The sequence below is a fragment of the Bison bison genome, unplaced genomic scaffold (genome assembly GCF_000754665.1).
Source record: "Bison bison bison isolate TAMUID 2011002044 unplaced genomic scaffold, Bison_UMD1.0 scf7180017864529, whole genome shotgun sequence".
In the NCBI taxonomy this organism is placed as follows: Eukaryota; Metazoa; Chordata; class Mammalia; order Artiodactyla; family Bovidae; genus Bison; species Bison bison.
In genome coordinates, this window is record NW_011495079.1 from 3,544,810 (window position 1) to 3,567,182 (window position 22,373).

Consider the following 22,373-nt stretch of genomic DNA (forward strand, 5'->3'; position numbering starts at 1 on the left):
CTCTTAGCCTTTGCAAGTTATTTCCTTACTGTGGGAAGTTTGGATTTTGCTATACAGGTTTATTGCCAAAGCACTCTTTATGGTAAATCCTGGAAATGGACCAAAGAGATTTAAAGAATTGAGGTCCAACAGTTGGTGACTCACTTTTCAAGGTTCCATTGTACCCAGCCTAGCAGAATTTGGCTCCAGTTTAGTTAGCAGCTTTTGCTTTTTTCTTGATATTTTGCCTCTATCTTTATTCAAATGCCTGGTTCCTGAATCCCAGACTTATTTCTGAGCTTGAATTTTTATAATGGTAGCATGCCTAAGACTGTGTTCTCTGCCTTGGTCTTTGCTAGCCCTTTTCTGAGGTCTGAGGGACTACTGGTTTGTCCCAAAATTCTAAACACGTCTCTAAGGCCCTATACTGCCTAACTTCACAGTTCCTGAATGACCAGCGTTAATGGTTAGACTTACTTAGTCAGTTTTACTGTACCTGTTATAGTTAGTTGTGCAATGTGTGGACCAAATAGTGCTGCTTTTAAAATATGTATACTGAGAGCACCAAGTAAATTAATAGTACGCTTCCCCAAGAAAAATAAACAATAGTAATATACTTTCACTTTCTGTTTGCACTGTGTTCCTATAAAAGTTGAAGATCATGAGGGGTGGGCTCAGTCTAACAAGTCAAAGTTTATTGGTGATTAAATATGAAGTCCTATAGTTTAGTAAAGAAATGAGTTTTAAAAATTCAGGATGTGGGTATATAGATTAGCAATACCATGAAAAAAGAAACAGGAGTTACAGCTGAAAGTGTGAGTCAGAGTGTAATGTATCAGCTAAAGACATAATGTGACACTGGCTGATTTAATACAAGAATGATATTTAAACTAGAGACTATGACAGTCCTCCCTTCTTCTGTGCTAATTAGAATTGGGAATAATCTGGTTTAGGAATTTTGTAAAAGACAGACTAACTGTATGATATTAACTCTCCTTTGTAAAGGAGTGAAGATGAAAGTGAAAGTCACTCAGTTGTGTCTGACTCTTTGCCACCCCATGGATTACACAGTTGACGGAATTCTCCAGGCCAGAATACAGGAGTGGGTAGCCTTTCCCTTCTCCAGGCAATCTTCCCAACCCAGGGATCAAACCCAGGTCTCCTGCATTGTGGGCAGATTCTTTATCAGCTAAGCCACAAGGGAAGCCCAAGAATACTGGAGTGAGTAGCCTATCCCTTCTCTAGGGGATCTTCCCAATCCAGGAACCCAACCGGGGTCTCCTGCATTGCAGGTGATTCTTTACCAACTGAGCTCTAAGGGAAGTTCTTGCAAAGGAGGACAAGATTTTATTCATCAAAAGGGCTGAAGGATACTTGGCCTCTGACTTATGAAAAACCTTAGCAATGATCAGGGATCCACATATGGGCATAGTCATTTCTTAATAATATCAATGATGTAGGTTTTTTTTTTTAATCAGAAATAAAGTGATCTAGAGGCTTTTCTAGACAATTTTGACAAGATACCTCTTGAACTTACCTCCTAAATACAGCTCTTTCTTAAGCACATACGGGAAAGCGAAGCAGCTTAACCAGCACTGCAGCAAACCACACCTGGCACACTCAGCTTGGTGCGGGGGCTGATGTTTGAGGAGATACAAAGACCACAGGAACTACTTTCTCTGCACATGGATAAGGAAAGTGCTGAGTATCAAACTCATGTAATATGGGGAGAGATTAAAGGAGAAAAGGTAGGAAAAACACATTTCACAAGTACTTGAAAAACAGAAGAATCACTATAATTGTCAGAAAGAGTGCAGATAGAGAGATGGTAACAAGGAGACAGGTTTCAGCTCAAGGTGAGCATTCGCTTGGCAAGTAGCAGGTTGTCTACCACTGACTTTAAATTTAGCCTGATTGATACAGGCATCTCTTGAGAACAGAAGATGGTGGTTTGACTTAGACAAGTTTGAAGACTTTAGTAAATAAGACAATGGAAATAGAAGTACTATGTTGGTACTATGATACAAGATACCTGCATGTATTCACTGCTTCCTGAATTATTTTTCTCATAAAGGGAAAAATAATACTAATGCAAGGGATTGTGGTATTATAGCTCTTTCAAAGTTAGAGATGACTCACAATTCTAAATGACTCAAAGTAGGTGAAAGCTATTGGATACAGTTTTACTGCTCTGATGTGTCCTGCAGTATCAAGAGAAGTATCCCCTACAGACTTACAGTGACTTTACAATGAGGAAGATAACAACATAAATACACAATAATAAGAAAATAAGAGACTTTGAGTGGGAGAAGAGGATGAAGACATTGTAAGACAATAATGTCCTAACTTTCCCAAAACCTGTGAATATATTATGTCCCATGCAAAAGGAGCTTTCTTAAGAATCTTGAGATGGGGAGATCATCGTGGATTATCCAAGTGGCCCAGTATCACAACGCTTGTTATATGTGAAAGAGGGAAGGAGAGCTGGTGTTGGATTGATGCAATGTAAAAGACTTGACTGGCCATTGCTGGTTTTCAAGGTATAAAGGCAGCCATGAGCCAAGGAATGAACACAGCTCATAGAAGATAGACTGGTAAGAAAACAGATTCTCCTCTAGAGTCTCCAGAAAGGAATGCAGCCCTATCAAAACCTGGGATTTAGCCCAGAGGGACATTCTTTAGACTTCCAGAAATGCAAATATTAATAATAAGGCTCTAGAACTTCCATGGTGGCTCAGACGGTAAAGTGTCTGCCTATAATGCACGAGACCTGGGTTCATTCCCTGGGTTGCGAAGAGCTCCTGGAGAAGGAAATGGCACCCCACTCCAGTATTCTTGCCTGGAAAATCCCATGGATGGAGGAGCCTGATAGGCTACAGTCCATAGGGTCACAAAGAGTCAGACATGACTTAGTGACTTCACTTCACTTCAGTGGTAAAGAACATGCCTGCGAATGCAGGAGACATAAGAGATGTGGGTTCAATCTCTGGGTCCAGAAGATCCCTTGGAGGAGGGCATAGCAATCCACTCCAGTATTCTTGCCTGGAGAATCCTGTGGATTCTGGCTGGCTATAGTCCATAGAGTCACGTAGCATCAGAGGTGACTGAAGTGACTTAAGACACATACAATAATAAAGTTATGGTTTTTTAAGCTGCTAAACTTGTGATTACTAGTTACTGCAACAACTAAAAACTAATACAGTAACACTAGCAGAAAGTAACATACATAGAGAAGCAATAGAAATTATTAAGGACTGAGAGAGGAACATTAAAATTGGACTCCAATGGAAAAAATACATCTTTTTATGACTCAGTATCTTAAAGATAGTGATTCTTTCACTCTCATTTAAATTTAATGTAAGTTTAAGTCTTAAACTTAATGCAGTAGTATGGAATGGTTTCCTTCCCACACCTTTTGGATCTTGACAAATGATCCTAAAGTGCATTTAGAAAAATAAATCTCTGACAATAGTTAGGTATTAATTTGAAAAGAGAAAAATAATGGAGGGGGTGGAGATCAACATTTATCAGATATTTAAGTAAATTATAAATGGTTCTGGTATAATAATTGAAAGGCAATAAAACAGAAGAGAGAAATTAAAAGAACAAAGATTCAATGCTTGTACAAATTTATTGTATTATGGTATTTCAAATCAGTAGTAAAACAATGGATTATATAATAATTGCCAAAAAGATAACTGGCCAGTCATTTGAAAGAATTAATAAAACTGTATTAATACTCCATTCCTTAAATAAAATAAATTGCAGCTAAATATTTAAATAATAAATAAATATACTTGCAAAATAATCTTAAAATAAAAATGTTCTTTGATCAGAAGCCATAACCAGACACATATTCAGAGGTGTAGAGAAAAAGGTTGATAAATTTGAGTACCTACAAACATGAAACTTTCATAAAGCCACTAAAATACAAAATCAAAATTAAGAAACGTAACAGAATTGGGAAAATTCTTTGATATGTGTGACAAAGATCTAATATCTTTATTATATAAAGAGAATTACAGATTGGGATTAAAGAGATCATCAACCTAAGGAGAAAAGTCAGCAAAGGATAGGTGCAATTCATGATAAATAGCTAGAAATTTCTTCTATAAAAAGCTGTTTGATCTCATTTATAATTAAATATATGCAAGTTAAAGTAACACATGATCCACCTTTCCTGATCAAATTGCTATAGCTATAACACAGTGTTAGTGAGGGTTTGGAAAAATGGGTATACTATACAGTCTTATTTGAAGTGTGAATTGATATAAATATCTTTCTGGCTAATTTATAAATTGTTCAGTTCAGTTCAGTTGCTCAGTCATGTCTTGACTCTTTGTGACCCGTTAGACTGCAGCACGCCAGGCCCCCTATCCATCACCAACTTCCAGAGTTTACTCAAACTCATGTCCATTGAGTCAGTGATGCCATCTAACCATCTCATCCTCTATCATCCCCTTCTCCAGTCTTTAATCTTTCACAGCATCAGGATCTTTTCAAATGAGTCCGTTCTTCACATCAAGTGGTCAAAGTATTGGAGTTTCAGCTTCAACATCAGTCCTTCCAGAGAAAATTCAGGACTGATTTCCTTTAGGATGGACTGGTTGGATCTCCTTGCAGTCCAAGGGACTCTCAAGAGTCTTCTCCAACACCACAGTTCAAAAGTATCAATTCTTCAACATTCAGCTTTCTTTATAGTCCAACTCTCACATCCATACATTACTGGAAAAATCATAGCCTTGACTAGATGAGCCTTTGTTAAAGTAATGCTTCTGCTTTTTAATATGCTGTCTAGGTTGGTCATAGCTTTCCTTCCAAGGAGTCTTTTAATTTCATGGCTGCAGTCACCATCTGCAGCCCAAGAAAATAAAATCTCTCACTGTTTTAGAGCTCAAGAAAATAAAATCTCTTACTGTTTCCAGTGTTTCCCCATATATTTACCATGAAGTGATGGGACCAGATGCCATGACCTTAGGTTTTTGAATGTTGAGTTTTAAGTCAACTTTTTCACTCTTTTCTTTCACTTTCATCAAGAGGCTCTTTAGTTCTTTGCTTTCTGCCATAAGGGTGGTGTCATCTGCATATCTGAGGTTACTGATATTTCTCCCAGCAATCGTGATTCCAGCTTGTGCTTTATCTAGTCCAGCATTTCACATGATATACTCTGCATATAAATTAAGTAAGCAGGGTGACAATATACAGCCTTGATGTACTCCTTTCCCAATCTGGAGCCAGTCTATTGTTCCATGTCTGGTTCTAACTGTTGCTTCTTGACCTGCATACAGATTTCTCAGGAGGCAAGTAAAGTGGTCTGGTGTTCTGATCTCTTTAAGAATTTTCCACAGTTTGTTGTGATCCACCCAGTCAAAGGGTTTGACATAGTCAATAAAGCAGAAGTAGATGTTTTCCTGGAACTCTCTTGCTTTTTCAATGATCCAGCAGATGTTGGCAATTTGATCTCTGGTTCCTCTGCCTTTTCTAAAACCAGCTTGAACATCTGGAAGTTCATGGTTCACGTATTGCTGAAGCCTGGCTTGGAGAATTTTGAGCATTACTTTGCTAGCGTGTGAGATGAATGCAATTGTGTGGTAGTTTGAACATCCTTTGACATTGTCTTTCTTTGGGATTGCAATGAACACTGACCCCTTCCAGTCCTGTGGTCACTGCTGAGTTTTCCAAATTTCCTATCTCATAGTGCAGTACTTTCACAGCATCATCTTTTAGGATTTGAAATAGCACAACTGGAATTCCATCACCTCCACTAGCTTTGTTCAAAGTGATGCTTCCTAAGGCCCACTTGACTTCACATTCCAGGATGTCTGGCTCTAAGTAAGTGATCACACTATCGTGATGATCTGGGTCATGAAGGTCTTTTTTGTATAGTTCTTCTGTGTATTCTTGCCACCTCTTCTTAACATCTTCTGCTTCTGTTAGGTCCTTGCCATTTCTGCCTTTTACTGTTCCCATCTTTGCATGAAATGTTCCCTTGGGATCTCTAATTTTCTTGAAGAGGTCTCTAGTCTTTCTATTTTCTTATTTTTCTCTATTGCTTTGCATTGATCACTGAGGAAGGCCTTCTTATAGCTCCTTGTTATTTTTTGGAAATCTGTATTCAGATGGGTATATCTTTCCTTTCCTCCTTTGCCTTTAGCTTCACTTCTTTTCTCAGATATTTATAAGGCCTCCCCAGGAAGACAAGTCAAAGCTATGATTTTTTTCCAGTAGTCACGTATGGATGTTAGAGTTGGACCATAAAGAAGGCTGAGCACCGAAGAATTAATGCTTTTGAATTGTGGTGTTAGAAAAGACTTGAGAGTCCCTTGGACTTCAAGGAAGTCAAACTACTCAATCCTAAAGGAAATCAGTTGAATATTCATTGGAAGGACTGCGGCTGAAGCTGAAGCTCTAATACTTTGGTCACTTGATGAGAAGAGCCGACTCATTAGAAAAGACCCTGATGCTGGGAAAGATTGAAGGTGGGAGGAGAAGGGGTAAACAGAGGATGAGATGGTTGGATGGTATCACTGACTCAATGGACATGAGTTTGATCAAATTCTGGGAGATGATGAAGGACAGGGAAGACTGGCATGGTGTAGTCCATGGGGTTGCAAAGAATCGGACACGACTGAGCAGCAACAACAACCATCCATCAGGAATAATGCAAGACTGCATGTTTCTCTGATAACCAACAAAAAAATGTTACAGCTTAGCTGGGAAGTTCTGATTCATCTGCTGTGTTGGCTAGACATTACACCTTCAAATTTCCATTTATTTTAGTCTTTACAAAACTGTCTTAATGGAAAAAATTTCAATTCCCTGAAAGACTGTAAAAAGGAACCTGAAACAGTTCTTTGCCCAAAAAGAAAAAAAAATCTGTGTAAGATGGAATTATGAAGTTGCCCAGAAAATGGCAGAAGGTAACAGTGAATATGTTGTTCAATGAAATTTGTGATGAAAATGAAAAATATGTCTTTTATGTTTACTTAAAAACCAAAGTAACTTTTTGGCCAATCCAATACATACATAAAAGTATTCACAACTAGGTACAGAGAGCAAGGAGATAAACCTATTAGAAAAATAACTGAGGCTTAATGAGAAGACAAAGGGCATCACCAAGTTTATAAGAACAAACTGCTAGACTGATGTTAAAGTTATAAAGTCATATGTTCAGTTTGATAGGTCTGGTAATGGTGAAGAGTCTGGGGTAACTACTATAAGTAGTTTTGGGGTCTTTATTCCTGATGTTAGTGAATGTGTGACTTAAAGGGCCAAAGGCAAGGCAGTCAAAATAAGAAAATATATTACATACTGCTCCTAGGACATTCATCCAGTCACCTAGGTTCAAACTCTTGGAGACATTATTCTTTCTCCTGTTCTGTCATGCTTACTATTACCATAAAGAAGCAGTCACCAACTTTTATAAAATTTGCATTTCATAATAACTCCTAAACCCAGTATTACTTTTCTATTTTCATAATCACCAAACTAGTTCAAACTTCAACTCATCCTTCTGTTACTTGAATACCAGTCTCCCATCTCTAAGTCCATTCCATTTTTACACAAAGGGTTTCTACCATTTTGAATGATAAAGCATGTTTTTCAAAGTAACAATTTTGTACAAATTCCTATAATGTAATATTAGAATTAATTTAGAAATTTAGGGAGTGTAATAAATAACATTTTCATCCTCTGCCCAAATTACAGATAGGAGTCTAGAGTTTGACAAATCTTTTCTGCAAAGGGCCAGAGAATAAATATTTTAGGTTTTCAGGCCATATGATTTCTGTTGCAACCACTCAAAGCTGCTGTTGTAGCAATAAAGAGACACACACATGGAAAGATGTAAACAGAGGAGCCTCTCCAGATTTGGCCTGCGTGGGTCAGATTTGGCTCAGAGCCTGCAGTTAGCCAAACCATGGATTAAAAACTCAGGCAAATGGATTAAAATGTCAACACTGGTGAGTAACAGAGCAGATACTAGAGAACATGGCTTAGGTACCAAGCAATATAGGCTTTTTACTAGTACATCACAGAATTAGACAGACTTAGCCTCAGGTCTCCCAAGCCTGGACAGATAGGATCCTTACTACTAAGCTCAACTACACATACTCTTTGCAGATGAGAAGATCAAAAAGACAATTAGTGATACACATTCAGTTCCTGTTCCCAAATTTACATATCATATTAACTCTCTTGAGGAATGAGTAGGAGCAGAGAGAAACCCAGTTAAACCGATCAGTGTCTCTCCACATGAAAAAATGAAGCACATAAAAAGAATCCTGCATTCTCTGCCCAACTCCAGTAGATAAGTTATACTTTTAGAATTTGTTGTCTGAAACAAATACATGAGCAAAAAGTGACAATAAATTTCTACTTTATTAATCATAGCAAAACATATACATTTGAAAATGATAAAAATGGATATGGATATGTAGGACCCATGATTTATATAGTCTACAAACAAGCTTCTCAGGTGGCGCTAGTGGTAAAGAATCCACCTGTCAACGCAGGAGACTAAGAGATATGAGTTCAATCCCTGGGTCAGGAAGATCCCCTGGAGAAGGGCATGGCAACCCACTCCAGTATTCTTGCCTGGAAAATCCCCATGGACAGAGGACTCTGGGGGGCTACAGTCCAGAGGGTCGCAAAGAGTTGGACATGACTGAAGCAACTTAGCCAGCCTGTCAGTCACAGACAAGCTTTGTGCCTGTATGAAATTGCAGGCACTTTATAGTACGTCCACAGAGTGGTCAAGTTTGCGATCTATAGCTTCATGTTGTTGTTGTTTAGTCACTAAGTCACGTCTGACTCTTTGAGACCCCTTGGACTGTAGCCCACCAGGCTCCTCTGTCCATGGGATTTTCCAGGCAAGAATACTAGAGTGAGTTGCCGTTTCCTTCTCCAGGGAATCTTCCTGACCCAGAGATCGAACCCACATCTCCTGCTTTGGCGGGCAGATCCTTTACCACTAAGCCACCAAGGAAACCCCCTATAGCTTCATATCATCCCTAAAAATAGGTGTTATAGCTCCAGACTGTAGCCTTATTAGAGGACAACAGTAATCATCCAGTAAATATTTGTTGAATAAAAATATGAATTTTATAATAGCTGTTTTACTTCCTAAGGATTCTAATGCCTCCCCAAGGATACCCTTCTGTTGGAAGCATGGAGTCTTAACCACTGGATCACCAGGGAAGTCTCTGTAATTTAATGTTTTGAAAAATCTGGAAGAACATAAACACTGATGAATAACATAATTATTTAAAATATTGTTGAAGAAGACTATGGTACAAGGGCAACATGAGAATATGTACTACTATCTCCCTTATTAGATGTACATACAGAAGTGAACAACTCAATGAAAAACGTTTGTAGGTTAGGGAAGAGTTCAGAAATCTGATTTTGATCCCACACAGGAATTGACATTTCTCAATTACAGAGATTAAAGCAATCATCTCATTGATAGTCATTTCATTTTTATTGCCTTTTTCTCCTCAAGAGCTATGGGAAAATAAAAAAGGAAAATCATTTGAAGAACAATAATGAATGCACATGCTGACCAAAAAAGAAAAGCATTGTGTTCTAAGAAATGAGAAATTTGAACCCAAGACTCTTTCACTTATAAAAGATACATTATTAAAACATTCTATTAATACACATTCAAGACTGTGAACCTATCATTTCTACACACAGTAATTAAATCTCAATTTTTTTGTACTAACAAAACAGTAGATTTTTTACATCTGCTTTGCCAGAGAATTACATGTTAGAAAAGTAAGTTAACACAATAAACATCTTGGAATATCTTTAGAATTTAAAAAACAAAAAACTTTCCTTTTCTTCTCTTTTTTCTAAATTAATGTGATTTAGGAAGCCTCGTAATACTATTTAGCTTTTGATGGTATTAGACCCTGTTTTTAAAATACAACACAACTATTAATTTACTTTTTATGATCACATGCCTGATACAAGAAGTTTAAGAAGAAACTGTTAGTTAAATAAGATGTCAAAATAAAAATTTGCCACACATCTGCTTTTTCATCATCCTCATTAACATTACTCTACCATCATCTTTACAAAGCAGAGCAGCAATATTTATATCTTTTAAAACTCATTTATTCCCTTCTTTCACAGATTCAGTCTACCACCAAATCCTATGACTGATCTACCCTTGTGTTTCTATGTCAATAGCTGCCATGTTAAGACATATTAAGACATGCCTTGACATCACACATGTACATTCTTGGCACTGCCACTAAACTCATCTCCTTTCTTGTACAGCTTCACTTCTTTTCACTCTACATAAAATCATTAAAATAATCTTCAAACATCATTATTCTCACATTACTCATGGTCAATGAACTCAAGTACCTTCCAAATAGTTTTACTCAGAATAAAACTTTTTAGTTTAGCCTTTAGCTTACCCATCTTATCTACTTTATTTCTCCTATCAGTAAACTCCTTGCCAGTACTCTGCTTTATCTGAGTTTATCTGCTTATTGGTTCAACTTAACATTAAATTTAAACATGACTCAATCTTTGGCTCTTCTAAAGGCCAGGAAGAAGCACTTCTAGAAGAAATAAATGTCTCTTAAAAGCAAAAAGAATATTCACAAAAAATGTTAAAAATAAATTTTCAGAGAAATCTGGAAATTAACCAAAATGTACAGCAATTTGTGTAGAATTTAATCCACATTTGAAGGAAAAAATTAATCTACATATCCAAAACATTCAACAAACTTCATGAAAGATAAATGTAAAGAGATCTACACATAGACACATAGTCAAAGTATGAATAACAAAGACAGACTCATGAGACATCAACTAGAGAAAAATGACTCATCTTGTAGAAGGGATCCACAGTAAGATTAATAGCTAACTTTTCAGAAATCATGGAGTCCAGAGGCAATGAGTTGAAACACTCAAAATGCTGGAAGAAAAAAAATGTCAACCAAGAATTCTATATTCGGCAAAACTATACTTCAGAAAATCAAGATAAATTAAGACATATCCAGATAAACAAAAATTTAGAGAAGTGTACTAGCTGTGTCTTAAAAAAAAAAAAAAAAAGGAAAGAAATGTGTCCATGTATGTGCTAGGTCACTTCAGTCATGTCCAACTCTTTGTGACCCCATGGACTATATAGCACACCAGGCTCCTCTATCCCTGGGATTCTCCAGTCAAGAATACTGAAGGGAGTTGGCATGCTCTCCTCCAGGAGATCTCCCCAACTCAGGAATTAAACCTACATCTCTTATGTCTCCTGTATTGGCAGAATACTAAAAGACTTTCAACCCAAAATAGAAGAACACTACAGAGTAACTCAAGTCCACATGAAGAAATAAAGAGCATAGGTAAAGTAGCTACATAGGTAAATATGAAACAAAATATGAATGTATTTTTATTTTTAACTCTTTTCACCTCATATTTGATTTAAAAACAACAGCATAAAACAATAATTATAAATGTGGGTTGATTGTTTATAATGTAAAAATATGTAATGAAATGTAGAGTTCTATGAAAATAACGCAAAAGGGGATAAGAAATGAAATGATACTGAAGCAAAGTTTTCAAAAACTATTGAGATTATGTTGGTATTCATTCAAAATAGATTGTTTTAAGTCATGAATGTGAAGTCAAGTGGGCCTTACAAAGCATCACTGCAAACAAATCTAGTGGAGGTGATGGAATTCCAGTTGAACTATTTCAAATCCTAAAAGTGGATGCTGTGAAAGTGCTACACTCAATATGTCAGCAAATTTGGAAAACTCAGCAGTGGCCACAGGACTGGAAAAGGTCAGTTTTCATTCAGCCCAACTCATCTCAAAGGCTAGTAAACTAATGTTCAAAATTCTCCAAGCCAGGCTTCAACAATACATGAACCGTGAACTTCCAGATGTTCAAGCTGGTTTTATAAAAGGCAGAGGAACCAGAGATCAAATTGTCGACATCCCATGGATCATCGAGAAAGCAAGAGAGTTCCAGAAAAACATCTATTTCTCCTTTATTGACTATGCCAAAGCCTTTGACTGTGTGGATCATAATAAACTGGAAAATTCTGAAAAAGATGGGAATATCAGACCACCTGACCTGACTCTTGAGAAATCTGTATGCAGGTCGGGAAGCAACAGTTAGAACTGGACATGGAACAACAGACTGGTTCCAAATAGGAAAAGGAGTATGTCAAGGCTGTATATTGTCATCCTGCTTATTTAATTTATATGCAGAGTACATCATGAGAAACACTGGGTTGAAGGAAGCACAAGCTAGAATCAAGATTGCTGGGAGAAATATCAATAACCTCAGATATGCAGATGACACCACTCTTATGGCAGAAAGTGAAGAAGAACTAAAGAGCCTCTTGGTGAAAGTGAAAGAGGAAAGTGAAAAAGTTGGCTTAAAGTTCAACATTCAGAAAACTAAGATCATGGTATCCAGTCCCATCATCATGGTAAATAGATGGGGAAACAATGGAAACAGTGGCTGACTTTATTTTTGGGGATTCCAAAATCACTGCAGATGGTGACTGCAGCCATGAAATTAAAAGACGCTTACTCCTTGGAAGATGGCGGAGGAATAGGACAGGGAGAACACTTTCTCCCCCACAAATTCATCAAAAGAACATTTAAATGCCGAGTAAATTCCACAAAACAACTTCTGAATGCTGGCAGAGGACATCAGGCACCCAGAAAAGCAACCCATTGTCTTCGAAAGGAGTGGAGAAACTTTTCATCTTTAACCTAGATGTTTTATCAATGGTGCTGTATAGAAGGAGAAGTTTTGAGACTACTGTAAAAATAAGACCAATAACTGGAAGCGGGAGGCTTAAGCCCAAATCCTGACTCCAGGGAACATTAATTGACAGGAGCTCATCAAATACCTCCACACCTACACTGAAACCAAGCACCACACAAGGGCCAACAAGTTCCAGGGCAAGACATACCAAGCAAATTCTCCAGCAACACAGGAACACAGCCCTAAGCTCCAAGATACAGCCTGCCCAAAGTCACCCCAAAACCATAGACATCTCATAACTCATTACTGGACACTTCATTGCACTCCAGAGAGAAGAAATACAGCTCCACCCACCAGAACACTGACACAAGCTTCCCTAACCAAGAAACCTTGACAAGCCACCTGTACAAACCCACACACAGTGAGGAAACGCCACAATAAAGAGAACTCCACAAACTGCCAGAATACAGAAAGGACACCCCAAACTCAGCAATATAAACAAGATGAAGAGACAGAGGAATACCCAGCAGGTAAAGGAACAGGATAAATGCCCACCAAACCAAACCAAAGAGGAAGAGATAGGGAATCTACCTAATAAAGAATTCCAAATAATGATAGTGAAATTGATCCAAAATCTTGAAATCAAAATGGAATCACAGATAAATAGCCTGGAGACAAGGATTGAGAAGATGCAAGAAAGGTTTAACAAGGACCTAGAAGAAATAAAAAAGAGTCAATATATAATGAATAATGCAATAAATGCGATCAAAAGCACTCTGGAGGCAACAAATAGTAGAATAACAGAGGCAGAAGATAGGATTAGTGAATTAGAGGATAGAATGGTAGAAATAAATGAATAAGAGAGGAAAAAGGAAAAATGAATTAAAAGAAAAGAGGACAATCTCAGAGATCTCCAGGACAATATTAAGCGCTACAACATTCAAATCATAGGGGTCCAAGAAGAAGACAAAAAGAAAGACCATGAGAAAATACTTGAGGAGATAATAGTTGAAAATTTCCCTAAAATGGGGAAGGAAATAATCATTCAAGTCCAAGAAACCTAGAGAGTCCCAAACAGGATAAACCCAAGGTGAAACATCCCAAGACACATATTAATCAAATTAACAAAGATCAAACACAAAGAACAAATATTAAAAGCAGCAAGGGAAAAACAACAAATAACACACAAGGGAATTCCCATAAGGATAACAGCTGATCTTTCAATAGAAACTCTCCAAGCCAGGAGGGAATGGCAAGACGTACGTAAAGCGATGAAAGAAAATAACCTACTGCCCAGATTATTGTACCCAGCAAGGATCTCATTCAAATATGAAGGAGAAATCAAAAGCTTTACAGACAAGCAAAAGCTGAGAGAATTCAGCACCACCAAACCAGCTCTCCAACAAATACTAAAGGATATTCTCTAGACAGGAAACACAAAAACGGTGTATAAATTTGAACCCAAAACAATAAAGTAAATGGCAACGGGATCATACTTATCAATAATTACCTTAAACATAAATGGGTTGAATGCCCCAACCAAAAGACAAAGACTGGCTAAATGGATACAAAAACAAGACCTCTACATATGTTGTCTACAAGAGACCCACCTCAAAACAGGGGACACATGCAGACTGAAAGTGAAGAGCTGGAAAAAGATTTTCCATGCAAATAGGGACCAAAAGAAAGCAGGAGTAGCAATACTCATATCAGATAAAATAGGCTTCAAAATAAAGGCTGTGAAAAGAGACAAAGAAGGTCACTACATAATGATCAAAGGATCAATCCAAGAAGAAGATACAACAATTATAAATATATATGCACCCAACATGGGAGCACCGCAATATGTAAGACAAATACTAACAAGTATGAAAGGAGAAATTAACAATAACACAATAATAGTGGGAGACTTTAATAACCCACTCACACCTATGGATAGATCAACTAAATAGAAAATTAACAAGGAAACACAAACTTTAAACGATACAATAGACCAGTTAGACCTAATTGATATCTATAGGACATTTCATCCCAAAACAATGAATTTCACCTTTTTCTCAAGTTCACAAGGAACCTTCTCCAGGATAGATCACATCCTGGGCCATAAATCTAGCCTTGGTAAATTCAAAAAAATTGAAATCATCCCAGGCATCTTTTCTGACCACAATGGAGTAAGATTAGATGTCAATTACAGGAGAAAAACTATTAAAAATGCCAACACATGGAGGCTGAACAACACGCTGCTGAATAACCAACAAATCACAGAAGAAATCAAAAAAGAAATCAAAATTTGCATTGAAACTAATGAAAAGGAAAACACAACAACCCAAAACCTGTGGGACACTGTAAAAGCAGTCCTAAGGGGAAAGTTCATAGCAACACAGGCATACCTCAAGAAACAAGAAAAAAGTCAAATAAATAACCTAACTCTACACCTAAAGCAACTAGAAAAGGAAGAAATGAAGAACCCCAGGGTTAGTAGAAGGAAAGAAATCTTAAAAACTAGGGCAGAAATAAATGCAAAAGAAACAAAAGAGACCATAGCAAAAATCAACAAAGCCAAAAGCTGGTTCTTTGAAAGGATAAATAAAATTGACAAACCATTAGCAAGACTCATCAAGAAACAAAGGGAGAAAAATCAAACCAATAAAATTAGAAATGAAAATGGAGAGATCACAACAGACAACACAGAAATACAAAGGACCATAAGAGACTACTATCAGCAATTATATGCCAATAAAATGGACAACGTGGAAGAAATGGACAAATTCTTAGAAAAGTACAACTTTCCAAAACTGGACCAGGAAGAAATAGAAAATCTTAACAGACCAATCACAGGCATGGAAATTGAAACTGTAATCAGAAATCTTCCAGCAAACAAAAGCCCAGGTCCAGACGGCTTCACAGCTGATCTACCAAAAATTTAGAGAAGAGCTAACACCTATCCTACTCAAACTCTTCCAGAAAATTGCAGAGGAAGGTAAACTTCCAAACTCATTCTATGAGGCCACCATCACCCTAATACCAAAACCTGACAAAGATGCCACAAAAAAAGAAAACTACAGGCCAATATCACTGATGAACATAGATGCAAAAATCCTTAATAAAATTCTAGCAATCAGAATTCAACAACACATTAAAAAGATCATACACCATGACCAAGTGGGCTTTATCCCAGGGATGCAAGGATTCTTCAATATCCACAAATCAATCAATGTAATACACCACATTAACAAATTGAAAAATAAAAACCATATGATTATCTCAATAGATGCAGAGAAAGCCTTTGACAAAATTCAACATCCATTTATGATAAGAACTCTCCAGAAAGCAGGAATAGAAGGAACATACCTCAACATCATAAAAGCTATATATGACAAACCCACAGCAAACATTATCCTCAATGGTGAAAAACTGAAAGCATTTCCTCTAAAGTCAGGAACAAGACAAGGGTGCCCACTTTCACCATTACTATTCAACATAGTTTTGGAAGTTTTGGCCACAGCAATCAGAGCAGAAAAAGAAAAGGAATCCAAATTGGAAAAGAAGAAGTAAAACTCTCACTATTTGCAGATGACATGATCCTCTACATAGAAAACCCTAAAGACTCCACCAGAAAATTACTAGAACTAATCAATGACTATAGTAAAGTTGCAGGATATAAAATCAACACACAGAAATCCCTTGCATTCCTATACACTAATAATGAGAAAATAGAAAGAGAAATTAAGGAAACAACTCCATTCACCATTGCAACGAAAAGAATAAAATACTTAGGAATATATCTACCTAAAGAAACTAAAGACCTATATATAGAAAACTATAAAACACTGGTGAAAGAAATCAAAGAGGACACTAATAGATGGAGAAATATACCATGTTCATGGATTGGAAGAATCAATATAGTGAAAATGAGTATACTATCCAAAGCAATTTATATATTCAATGCAATCCCTATCAAGCTACCAACGGTATTCTTCACAGAGCTAGAACAAATAATTTCACAATTTGTATGGAAATCAAAAACCCTCGAATAGCTAAAGCTATCTTGAGAAAAAAGAATGGAACTGGAGGAATCAACCTGCCTGAGTTCAGGCTCTACTACAAAGCCACATTCATCAAGACAGTATGGTACTGGCACAAAGACAGAAATATAGATCAATGGAACAAAATAGAAAGCCCAGAGATAAATCCACGCACATATTGACACCTTACTTTGACAAAGGAGGCAAGAATATACAATGGATTAAAGACAATATCTTTAACAAGTGGTGCTTGGAAAACTGGTCAACCACTTGTAAAAGAATGAAACTAAACCACTTTCTAACACCATACACAAAAATAAACTCAAAATGGATCAAAGATCTAAACGTAAGACCAGAAACTATAAAACTCCTAGAGGAGAACATAGGCAAAACACTCTCTGACATACATCACAGTAGGATCCTCTATGACCCACCTCCCAGAATATTGGAAATAAAAGCAAAAATAAACAAATGGGACCTAATTAAACTTAAAAGCTTCTGCACATCAAAGGAAACTATTAGCAAGGTGAAAAGACAGCCTTCAGAATGGGAGAAAATAATAGCAAATGAAGCAACTGACAAACAACTAATCTCAAAAATATACAAGCAACTCCTACAGCTCAACTCCAGAAAAATAAATGACCCAATCAAAAAATGGGCCAAAGAACTAAATAGACATTTCTCCAAAGAAGACATACAGATGGCTAACAAACACATGAAAAAATGCTCAACATCACTCATTATCAGAGAAATGCAAATCAAAACCACGATGAGGTACCATTTCACACCAGTCAGAATGGCTGTGATCCAAAAGTCTACAAGCAATAAATGCTGGAGAGGGTGTGGAGAAAAGGGAACCCTCTTACACTGTTGGTGGGAATGCAAACTAGTACAGCCACTATGGAGAAGAGTGTGGAGATTCCTTAAAAAACTGGAAATACAACTGCCTTATGAACCAACAATCCCACTGCTGGGCATACACACTGAGGAAACCAGAATTGAAAGAGACACATGTACCCCAATGTGTCTTGCAGCACTGTTTATAATAGCCAGGATATGGAAGCAACCTAGATGTCCATCAGCAGATGAGTGGATAAGAAAGCTGTGGTACATATACAGAATGGAGTATTACTCAGCCATTAAAAAGAATACATTTGAATCAGTTCTAATGTGGATGAAACTGGAGCCTATTATACAGAGTGAAGTAAGCCAGAAAGAAAAACACCAATACAGTATACCAACGCATATATATGGAATTTAGAAAGATGGTAACAATAACCCTGAATACGAGACAGCAAAAGAGACACTGATGTATAGAACAGCCTTTTGGACTCTGTGAGAGAGGGAGAGGGTAGGATGATTTGGGAGAATGGCATTGAAATATGTATAATATCATATATGAAAAGAGTCGCCAGTCCAGGTTCAAAGCATGATACTGGATGCTTGGGGCTGGTGTACTGGGATGACCCAGAGGGGTGGTATGGGGAGGGAGGAGGGAGGAGGGTTCAGGATGGGGAACACATGTATACCTGTGGCAGATTCATTTTGATATATGGCAAACCAATACAATATTGTAAAGTTAAATAAAATAAAATTAAAAAAAAAATTAAAAACAACTTTTAAAAAAATAAATAAAAAATAAATGAAAATAAAAGATGCTTACTCCTTGGAAGGAAAGTTAAGACCAACCTAGACAGCATATTAAAAAGCAGAGACATTACTTTGTCAACAAAGGTCCGTCCAGTCAAGGCTATGGTTTTTCCAGTAGTCATATATGGATGTGAGAGTAGGAGTATAAAGAAAGCTGAGCGCAGAAGAATTGATGATTTTGAACTGTGGTGTTGGAGAAGACTCTTGAGAGTCCCTTGGACTGCAAGGAGATCCAACCAGTTCATTCTAAAGGAGATCAGTCCTGGGTGTTCATTGCAAGGACTGATGGATGTTGAAGCTGAAACTCCAATACTCTGGCCACCTGATGTGTAGAGCTCACTCATTTGAAAAGATCATGATGCTGGGAAAGATTGAGGGCAGGAGGAGAAGGGGACGACAGAGGATGAGATGGTTGGATGGCATCATCGACTCAATGGACATGAGTTTGGGTAGGCTCCGGGAGTTGGTGATGGACAGGCAGGCCTGGTGTGCTGCAGTTCATGGGATCACAAAGAGTCAGACAGAACTGAGTGACTGAACTGAACTGATTAATTATAATGACCCAATAAGAAAATAGCAACAATAACAAAAATAATGCAAGGAGCTCCGAGGGAATTAAAATAGTAAACTAGAAAATATATCTTTAACACAAAGGATAGGTGTAAATGAGAAAAAGAAAGAGAAGAGAAAGTATATAATACACAGAAAACAAATAATAAAATGCTTCCATTTTATTAAGGAGATTAAGTCCTACTTTATTGGTAATTATATTAATTGTAAGTGTACACAACACTCCAAACCAAAGGCAATGATTGGCAGGATAGTTTTTGTTTGTTTGTTTTTTAATAATCCAGTTACATAGCATCTACAAGAGGCATGCTTTATCTTCCAGGGCAATAGTAGATTTAACGTAAAAAGATAGAAAAGGATATACCATAAGAACAATAACCCAAAGAAAAAGAAAGTGACTATGCTAACACTGAACAAAAGAAGCTTTAAGACAGAAATTGTTACTAGAGATTTAAAATAGAACATTTTATATATTTATAAAGCTAAACGGGTCAATCCATTAGGAGAACAAAACATATAAACACACATGCACTTAAGAGAATCCTAAAACACATGAGACAAAAACCGACAGAATTGAAGGGGAAAATACACAATTCAACAATAACAATCAGTGTGTTGAATATTCCACTTTTAATAATGAATAGGACAATTAGGCAGAAGATCAAGAAGCAAAAAGAAGACTTGAATAGCACCATAAGTCAGCTGGATCTAACAGCCATCTAGCTATAGGGCATTCCACCAAATGCACAGTATTCTTATGTGAACATGGAACATTCTCCAGAATAAACTTCATGTTAGACCACAAAATAAGTACAAATAAATTTGAAAGAAATGAAGTCATACAAAATATATTCTCTGACCACAAAATAATAAAATTAGAAATTAATAAAAGAAGGAACTTGGGAGAAGTGGCATGTGTTGGTGGATGAGGCCATGGCAACGGGACCTAGAGATAAAAGCTAATGAGATTCAGGGAGAATTAGAAGCAAGATAAAAGTAAAGATTCTGAGCATGAACCCAGACAACTACATCTGTGAAACTAAGTTGGACTTACAGAGAGTACCAAGAAACCACGAGCCTACTTTACATCATTTTGAGGTCCCACAGGAATATGTAAGAGCTTTAAATGCTACCAAACTGGAACGGGTATTTGCAAAATCATTCCTTGCTTCCCTGGATGGTCACTGAGATAGAGTCAGTTGCTGGGCAAAGCATCCAGAGAGTCTGGCTAATGTCCTTTCTGGGGCATGTGATGGAGATAGGTTAAAATTTGGAACTTCGCTAAATGAAAATATATTCGTACAATACAAGCACATAAAGGTCTTTTTGTACGAGGAATATGTACTCACTTTTGTGGGACTTTGTTTTTATACTGTTGATGATGACAAAACTGCCAAGCAATGGAAAATGGATGGACCAAGCTATGGAGAAGAGGAGGAACCATTGCCTACAATATTAGGAAAGATAGCATATACAAGAATTGATCATCACTGGAAAAAAGCTGTTTTGCCACATGTGGACAGCAAATAGACCCTTGGGATGAACAAAGAACCAATCCTATATGTTCAATGACTTGAGGATTTGACAGTATAAGCAGTGTTAAATTTAACCCAATTGAGACATTTCTCTTGGGAAGTTGTTCTTCTGACAGGAATATAGCACTGTATGATATGAGGCAAGCTATTCCTCTGAAAAAGGTCATCTTAGATATGAGAACAAATACAACTTGCTGGAACCCTGTGGAAGCTTTAGTTTTTACTGCAGCAAAGATTACAACTTACATACTTTTTATATGCATGCACTGCACATTCTTATAATGGTACATATGCATCATGTGTCTGCAGTACTTGATGTGGGTTACTCACCCACTGGGAAAGAGTTTGTGTCTGCTAGTTTGACAAATCTATTCGAATCTTTCCTGTGGACAAAAGTAGAAGCAAGGAAGTCTATCACACAAAGAGAATGCAACACGTTATCTGTGTGAAATGGACTTCTGACAGCAAGTACATTATGTGTGGATCTGATGAAATTAACATTCATCCGTGGAAAGCTAATGCTTCTGAGAAGTTAGGTGCTCACATCATGAGAGAAAGCAGCCACAGATTATAACCAGAAGTTAAAGGAGAAACTTCAACATCATCCTCACATAAAACGTATCTCTCATCACCAATATCTACCAAAATCTGTCTCCAGCCAGATTCAGGAGCAGCACATCATGAAAGAAGCTCGTTGACGAACCGAATTGTATCAAACGCAGCAAGCCTGGATCTGTGCAGACTGTGTCAGACAAGAAGAAATACCTAGTGGCGGTTCTGAGATAATATTTGGTGTTCCTATTGATACTAATATATAATTATTGGTTGTGTTCTGAATTGTGAACTCTATTAATAAAAGTACTGCTGCTAGTATAGCAACGAATGTTTTAGTTACATGAGTCAAGCTTAACTGTTGCACATTTTTGCTATCTTGAAAAGCTGTCTTTAAAGGTGACCTGGTTGATAAGACTATCCAACATTTTATTCTCGATTTTTGTTTTCTTCATTGAAGAATACGGTATTTACAAACTAGCCGATTTTTTGCTGTTAGAAACTGCACATATATTAATACTTTCCCTTTGACCTGTTAATTTGGACATTCTACACTTAAATGCATATACATTTAAGACCAAACATCTCTTTTGTTACATTGAACATTACTTTGGATAATTATTGCAATGATTCTTCCTAGGATTCCATATGACACATAAAAGAATTAGATCAGAATTTTTTTCAATTGTATTTATTCTCTGTGCAGTTTTCAAAAATGCTTTTTAAAAGTCCTTCCTCAGGATAAAAAGCCTGCTATTTTATCCCTTCCTCTGCAAAACAATTTCTAGTTATTAGACAATTCTTGTAGCTCTCCTCTGAGCCATAGGTAAATTATCTGTCTCTTTGGTTATGTGGCTCCACTTATCATTGGGTAAACTTACTGGAACTGAGAAAGAAGATTACTGTAATTCATAGAACTATTGATATACTCCTAAAATACTGTTAATTGCATACGACATTTTAATTACTTGATCCTTTCTTTTTGAAAGCACAAAAATATGTTCCTTTAAGGCACCCATAGGCTAGCCCTATTTCTATATCTGAAAAACCAAGAGGACCTTTGCATTTCTTTTCTATCTCCCAAGTTAAAGTGTTGTAGCACATATCTAACTTCTGAGTATAGCAAATATATTCAACATTCAACCAACATTTATTGATTCCTTTATTTCATAAGGGATAAAGCAAGCCCAGACTTTTCCTTTATTTTACTCCTTGAATTTTTCCCTTTAGGACATACGAACTCCAAAGGGAAGCAAAATACAGAAAATACTCCCTTGAATTATTCAAAAAACCACTTCAAGCCTTTCTCTCTCTGTGTTCCTTG

General features: G+C 36.9%; 1 protein-coding gene and 1 pseudogene across 2 annotated transcripts in view; one reads left to right on the plus strand and one right to left on the minus strand.

Moving 5' to 3' along the window:
- Positions 1-22,373, minus strand: part of ANKS1B (ankyrin repeat and sterile alpha motif domain containing 1B) — a 1,164,394-nt gene that overhangs the window by 774,687 nt on the left and 367,334 nt on the right. The window lies entirely within an intron of this gene.
- On the plus strand, positions 1,805-21,283 carry LOC104982252 (annotated as a pseudogene).